Here is a 7265-nt window from a genome sequence, read left to right on the forward strand (position 1 = left end):
TGCGGGGGGTGAAGGGGAAAGGAGGAGCATGAATCATGTAACCATGTTAAAAATGAATATTAATAAATGTTTTAAAAAAAACAAACCTTATTCTACTCCCTCACCATTCTCCTTTCCCTTTCTCTCTCCCTTTCTCTCCTCTCCCCCCAGTCTTTCTTATCATTTTAATGTTTCCTAGTCAACATTCCCAAGCAGTCAGCTGTGACCATGGTGGCTTTCTGCCAATACATCCAAAGATCAATAATAGAGCCAAGCAAAGTTGGTTTCTCTCTCTCTTTTTAATCCTTAACTTCTGTGTATTGTCTCATAGGTGGAAGATTGGTAAGGGTGGGCAATGGGGGTCACGTGACTTGCCCAGGGTCACACAGCTGGGAAGTGGTTGAAACTGGATTTGAACCCAGGACCTCCCATCTCTAGGCCTGACTCTCAATCCACTGAGCTACCCAGCTACCCCCAGTTTCTCTTTTTAATTGACTACATTCTACAACACAGACCATAGGCTAATATTACTTGAGCCATGTTAGCCTCCAAATTGACCAAGCAGAAGACAATGAACAAATGTCCTGTACCAGTCAGTCAACAAATATTTATCAAGTGCCTGTAAGTCCATTCTGTGTCTCATTTCTCTAGATTAAACTTCTCCAGAAACAGAGAGCTAGAAAGTGTGTTTGCTTGTTTGTTTGTTTTTAAATTTGGTAGAGATAGCAAGAGAGAAACCAAAAACTTCCTACTACAGCTTTGTATGAGGGTTTGGGGGTGGGTGGGTAGGTGGGTAAGGACTTGGATTTGGGAGAAGAAAGACTGGTAAATCATTGACTAGTTTTTGGACCCTTGGCAAGTTACATAAACTCTCAGGGCCCATTTCCTCAACTTTAAAATGGGAATCATTATATTTATACTACCCCCTCACAAGGTTTTTGTAACGATCAGACTTTATAGATGTTACACCTCTGTAAATTTGAGATGTTAAGATTTCCATTGCAGTCTTTTAGGAACAATTTAAAGATGAGTCTGTTTTCTCAGAGTGGCATGATGCTAGAATTTTGAAGCCAAATTTAGGGATCATTTACAATTCAAAAATATCCATATATGAATATTTACATATCATGGCTATGTTTCCTGTGGCTGGTGAACTTCATTTTTTTCCTCAATTTTGAAAATGTTCTTTTTTTTTTTTTTTAAACAAGCAACAAATATAAACATTTCCTTGCACAGTGAACTGGGTTATTTTAGGCACATATTAAATTTAACTCAACAGTTCCAACTCAGCCCTTTCTGAATTTCCTTCTATTCTCTCCTATTTTTTTCTTTTTTTCCCTTTATTTATTTAGAATATTTTTCCATGGTTACATGATTCATAATTTTTCCCATCCCTCTTCCCTCCCCCCCTCTCTCAGAGCTGAGAAGCAATTCCACTGGGTCGTACATGTATCATTGTTCAAAACCTATTTCCATATTATTAATATTTGCAATAGAATGATCCTTTAACATCAAAACTCCAATCATACCCCACTGAAACATGTGATCTATCATATGTTTTCCTTCTGAATTTCCACTCCCACAGTTCTTTCTCTGGATGTGAATAGCGTTCTCTCTCACAAGTTTCTCTGGATTATCCTGGGTCATTGCATTGCTGCTAGTAGAAAAGTCCATTACATTTGATTGTGCCATAATGTTTCAGTCTCTGTGTACAATGTTCTCCTGGTTCTACTCCTTTCACTCTGCATCAATTCCTGGAGGTCATTCCAGTTCACATGGAATTCCTCCAGTTCATCATTCCTTTCAGCTCTCCTATGTTTTTTAAAGTTTCATTGGCACTTTTTTCTTTCTTCTATTTTTTTTAATCAATATCACTGTCCCTCCATTACTTTCCTCCATTACCTTCCTCACTCCAAAACTGAAAGTCTTCCCTTATAACCAATACATGTAGTCAAGCAAAACAAATCAATACATTGGCTGTTTCTAAAAATATATGTATCATCCTGCATCTCTAGTCTCTTACCTCTCTGGCAGAGCTGGGAAACATGATTTATCTTTTATGTTCTAGAGTTGTGATTAGTCATTGCTCTGATCTTAGTCTTCTAATCTTTCATAGCTGTTTTCTTTTACAGTGTTGTGGTCATCAATGAGGGAAAATGGATAGAGTGTAGAACTTGGAATCAGGTAGACTTGAGTAGGAATCCTACCTTAGAATCTTAGCTAGAGGTGAGACCCTAGGCAAGTCATTTAACTTTCCTGTGCCTCAGCTTTCTCATCTGCAAAAGTGGGAATAATGTCTCATGTTCTATTTATCATCTCTACATAATCTGATAAGGACAGCTTAGTTGATAAGAAAGGAACTTGGACGATCTTTCAGCTTATGGTTCCAGCTCTGTCTCGGGGAGCATGGAGTTTATTATATATATTTCAAGACTCATTTCACACAAAAGACCCCCCCCCCCAAAAAAAAAAAAACTTCACGTTTGGGCAGAAGTTACAAATTATGTCATATTAAAACACAGAAATTCTCATTTGACTTCAGAATAGAACAAGGCCAAGGCCAAATTTTGGCTGGGTTATTATCGAAAACTAAGTCTGAGAATAATTTCTCAGGGATAAATAGCCCCATTGAAGGAGGTTTTGTCTAAATTTTGTCCAGTTTTGACCTTGATTTGTCTAGAAACAAATTCAGAGTCCAAGCAGCCTTTTGCTTAATTTTGGTCTTTAGTCTTGGAGAGAAATTGTTAACCTCTTAACTGCTAGTTTGCTAAGAACTTAAAGTTTTCCAATAAGAAAAGTTGTGGATTAGAAAAGGAGTCAAAAGTGGAGTCTCAGATTTTTATCTATTTGAGACTGTTTCTCTTATTGGCTTCCCAAAATAATAAATTCCTACTTCCCAGGAAATGAATAACATATAAAAAGCACTTTGTAAATCTTAAAATACTAAATAATTGCTGTTATTATTATTATTCACACATGAATTGTTCTCCTGATTCTACACACTTTACTCCATCCATTCATACAAGTTTCCCCTGCTTCCAAACCAGGTTTCTCTGAATTTCTCCCTCTTATCATATTTAATATTCCATTACATTCATAGAACATAATTTGCTCAGCCATTCCCCAATTGATATGTATCCATATATTTTTTTTGCAGTTCTTTTTTATAATGAAGAGCTCCTATAAATATTTCTGTGGACATGGATCCTTTTGCTCATTCTTAATCTGTTTGGGGTTTACTAGGGGTATCATTGGGTGACTTTTGGTGTATAGTTCCTATTTAATTTCTATACTGGATGGATCAACTCACACCTCTACTAACAAGTTATTTTCCTTTCTTTTTTCTTTTAGACAGCTTTGATGAACAAATTACCTATCTCTGATAGGTGTAAGTTTAAAATTTTGGAAATATTAAAAATTGAAATATCTCTTACTAATAATTTGCATTTTTCATATGGTTGCTGATAATGGACCTTTCTTCTTTTGTGAAATTCCTCTTCCTTATCTTTTAATATTTTATTATTATTGGGGAGCAGCTCTTATTTGCATCAGTTCCCTCGATATATCTTGAATATTGGACCTTAGTTAAGGAAATTTGCTGCAAAGATTTTTTTTTTCCTATTTATTTCCCCTATTTCTTTTCTTTTTTTTTTTTTTAGATCCTTAACTTCGGTGTATTGTCTCATAGATGGAAGAGTGGTAAGGGTGGGCAATCAGGGTCAAGTGACTTGCCCAGGGTCACACAGCTGGGAAGTGGCTGAGGCAGGGTTTGAACCTAGGACCTCCTGTCTCTAGGCCTGACTCTCACTCCACTGAGCTACCCAGCTGCCCCTATTTCCCCTATTTCAAAAGCTATTCAATTATAAGTATTCAAAATTGTCTATTCTATCTCCTATAATTTTTATTTTCCTTGAATAGTAAAGAACTCTTCCTCTATCTGAGGTTGTACAGGATATATCTCCTTCTCTAATATGTTTATAATCTAACCTTTTACATCTAGATGATATATGCATTTGGACCTTGTTGTGATATTTGGTATGTGATGCTAATCTAAAACCTATTTTTCTTCATGATAGTTTTCTTTTTCTTTTCTTTAACCCTACTTTCTGTCTAAAGACAGAAGGGCAAGGGCTAGGTAATGGGGGTTAAATGACTTGACCAGGATCACACAGCTAGGAAATGTCTGTGGCCAGATTTGAAACCAGGTCATCCCAACTCCAAATCTGTCATTCTATCCATTGAGCCACCCAGCTTCTCCAAAAGTTTTTTTTTTTTCCTAATGAGTCCTTACCCAAGTTGTCCTTGCATTTATCAGTGTGCTATATTTCATTGCTTCTAAGTCTTACTAATATTAATTTCCTAATCTGTTCCATTAATCAACTTTTTTTATTGTTCAAGTGTCAAAGAGTTTTAATTATTACTGCTTTGTACCATAGTATGACATTTGATACTGGTAGTTCTCTTTCCTTCACACTTTTGTTTATTCTTTTACTGGAAACTTGGAATCTTTTATTCCTCCAGATGAACTTTGTTCTTTTTTTCTCATGAATAAATTATTTAGTAGTTTCACTGATGATGCACTGAATCTGTAAAGTAGGTGATATTGCCATTTTTATTTTATTATGTAAAAAGGGAATTCTTTGTTCTCTTTGCCCATTCTGAGTTTATGCTTATAAAAAGGAAATCTTTTATTCTCCTTGCCTAGTTGGAGTTAACACTTTGGTTAACAATAACTTAGGTACTCCTACTTAGTACCTCACTAGATTGTGTAGACAGAATTAACTTTCCTTTGTCTACCTTTTGATAGAATCAACACAAACTTGAACTAGGTAGAGGAGGTGCAAACCACTTAGAGAACTCACACACTCAGAAACTCAATCAGCCAAGAAACTGTGAACCCTTTTGATGAGAATTCACACCTCCAGAAGATGAGAAGTGGATAACAGTATTGGACAATTTGGAAGCTGTGATTTCTGGGGCTGGGAAGTTTGACTTCAAGAAGAAAGTTGGCCTCAGGAGTCACCTTCAGCTCCAGTCACCATCTTGACCTGCCTCTTGGAGGGAATTTGGGTGAGTGGATAGCTGGCTTTCCCTTCCTGTCTCCTGGAGAGAGTTTAATTCAGGTTGAATGTCAACAAGTCCTGGCTAAGTAAATCACCCTGAGCAATATTTAGTTAGATAGGCTAATGTCTTCTCTAACCTTTTGTATTTCTCTGCTCTTACTCTTTCCACCTCTTTTGTAAATAAAAGCTATTAAAGGTCATTTTGACTTTGAGCAGTAATACTTTGAATTGGCAACCACCATTATTGTTTATAATTTTCATATATTTTAGTCAAACCATTAATTTTTAATCCTTATAATTATCAATTGTAATTATTGTAATATTCATATTCTCATATGCAACCTAATTCATTCCCTGAGAAGCCTGATGCAAGGCAGAAAAGCAATAAAGCCTAGGCAATGGAAGTTAAGTTACTTGCCCAGGAACACATAGCTAGGGAGCATTTGCCTATGTAGGATTTTCATGAAGTGTTTCCCATTCTGATATTTAAGACTCAACCTCTGGAAGACTATACTAGTAGTTAACTTGTTTAAGTTTCTGTCAATGAACCTGATTATGAGTAGTTTTATGTTACTGAATCCTGTTTTAAGTACTTCCATGATTGTGACTTGGTGAGAGCCTTTTGTGTGCAAGAAATAAATATCTGCCTGATATTTGATTTATATTGTACATTGGGGGTCTTCTACTAGTAAGTTGAGTATTTACTGGTTAGGATAAATACTAAATATGAGCCACAATTAGACTTTAAATAATTTCCTCCCAGGTTCTTGGTTATGTGGGGGTAATAAAGGTAAAAGGAAATTAATGAATCAAAGAATGTGATAAATCCTTCCTGCCATTGATTCTAAGGTAGAAGAAAAAGAGTTTTAAAAAATAAAATAAAATAAAGAATAATTTGGAAAAGAATGCTATTCACCTCCAGAGGAAGAACTGCTTGAGTCAGATGCACATCAAAGCATACTACCTTTCATGTTAATTCATTTACACTTTTACTTGAGGTTTTAGTTTTATATGCATGACAACATGTATAACCCAGATCAAATTGCTTACCATTTCTAAGGGGGCAGGAAGGAAGGGAGGGAGACAATTTGGATCTTATAATTTTGGAAAACATTTATTCAAAATTGTTATTACATGTAATTGGGAAAATAAAATATTTTTGAGTAACAAATCCTTATATCTTAAAATAAATCTTGACTCAAATATTAAATTTGTTTAATCTTAAACAAAACAAACAAAAAAGAAGATATGGGTTCTAACTCTGTTTTTGCTGCTCATTATATGACTTTTGGCAAGATACTTCCTCTCTCTGAGGATTCATTTTTTCCCCCCTTTGTAAAATGAAGGTGTTAGATTAGATGATCTTTAAATTCCTTAACATTCTATAACTGTATGACTATTTCCCTACCTCAAAGCCTATTTTTCAAGAATAATCTATGTTCTTGAACTATCTGTCCTCAGGGTTCTAAAAGATCCTGAGGAAATAGTTGGGGAAGGTTGCTTTCTAATTTAATAGCTCATTAGCCCCCATGGATATGCTTCCTCTTATGATTATCAGTTGACATACACTAGTTAGTCAGATTTAATTAGTTTTCAAAAAAGGGTATTTACTAAGGTGATATATAAGAACAGTTGACACAAAACATTCTTATTGTGACACATTCTGCCCCCAGGACATAGAGAATACAGGGGAAGTGCTAAAATAATATGGGTCGAGCTACAAATTAAAGGGCAAAAAGTATGGAAATACAGGTTCAAACTGTTTCTGATACTTTTGATAGATGTAATAAAAATATCTTTAGTGATAAAATGAAGTGAAGTTCATAGGTGAACTTCCCTTCAGGGCCAGATGCAAGGAACGCTAAAGAGACTTCTTGTTATAGAAAAATAAACTACTTATTGAAAATATATAAGGATAAAAAAGAATTTCTAATTCTAAGGGATTCTAACTCCACCCAACTAAAACTCCCTGGTTCTTCAAAGAACCCCTTCTTCTGTGTTTCACAGACTACACTAATCCTCCCTGATCTGACTAACCAAAATTTATACTATTCTTTTTTTTTTTTTTTAACCCTTAACTTCTGTGTATTGGCTCCTTGGTGGAAGAGTGGTAAGGGTGGGCAATGGGGGTCAAGTGACTTGCCCAGGGTCACACAGCTGGGAAGTATCTGAGGCCAGATTTGAACCTAGGACCTCTCGTCTCTAGGCCTGACTCTCAATCCA

The sequence above is a fragment of the Gracilinanus agilis genome, chromosome 2, assembly GCF_016433145.1.
Source record: "Gracilinanus agilis isolate LMUSP501 chromosome 2, AgileGrace, whole genome shotgun sequence".
Classification (NCBI taxonomy): Eukaryota; Metazoa; Chordata; class Mammalia; order Didelphimorphia; family Didelphidae; genus Gracilinanus; species Gracilinanus agilis.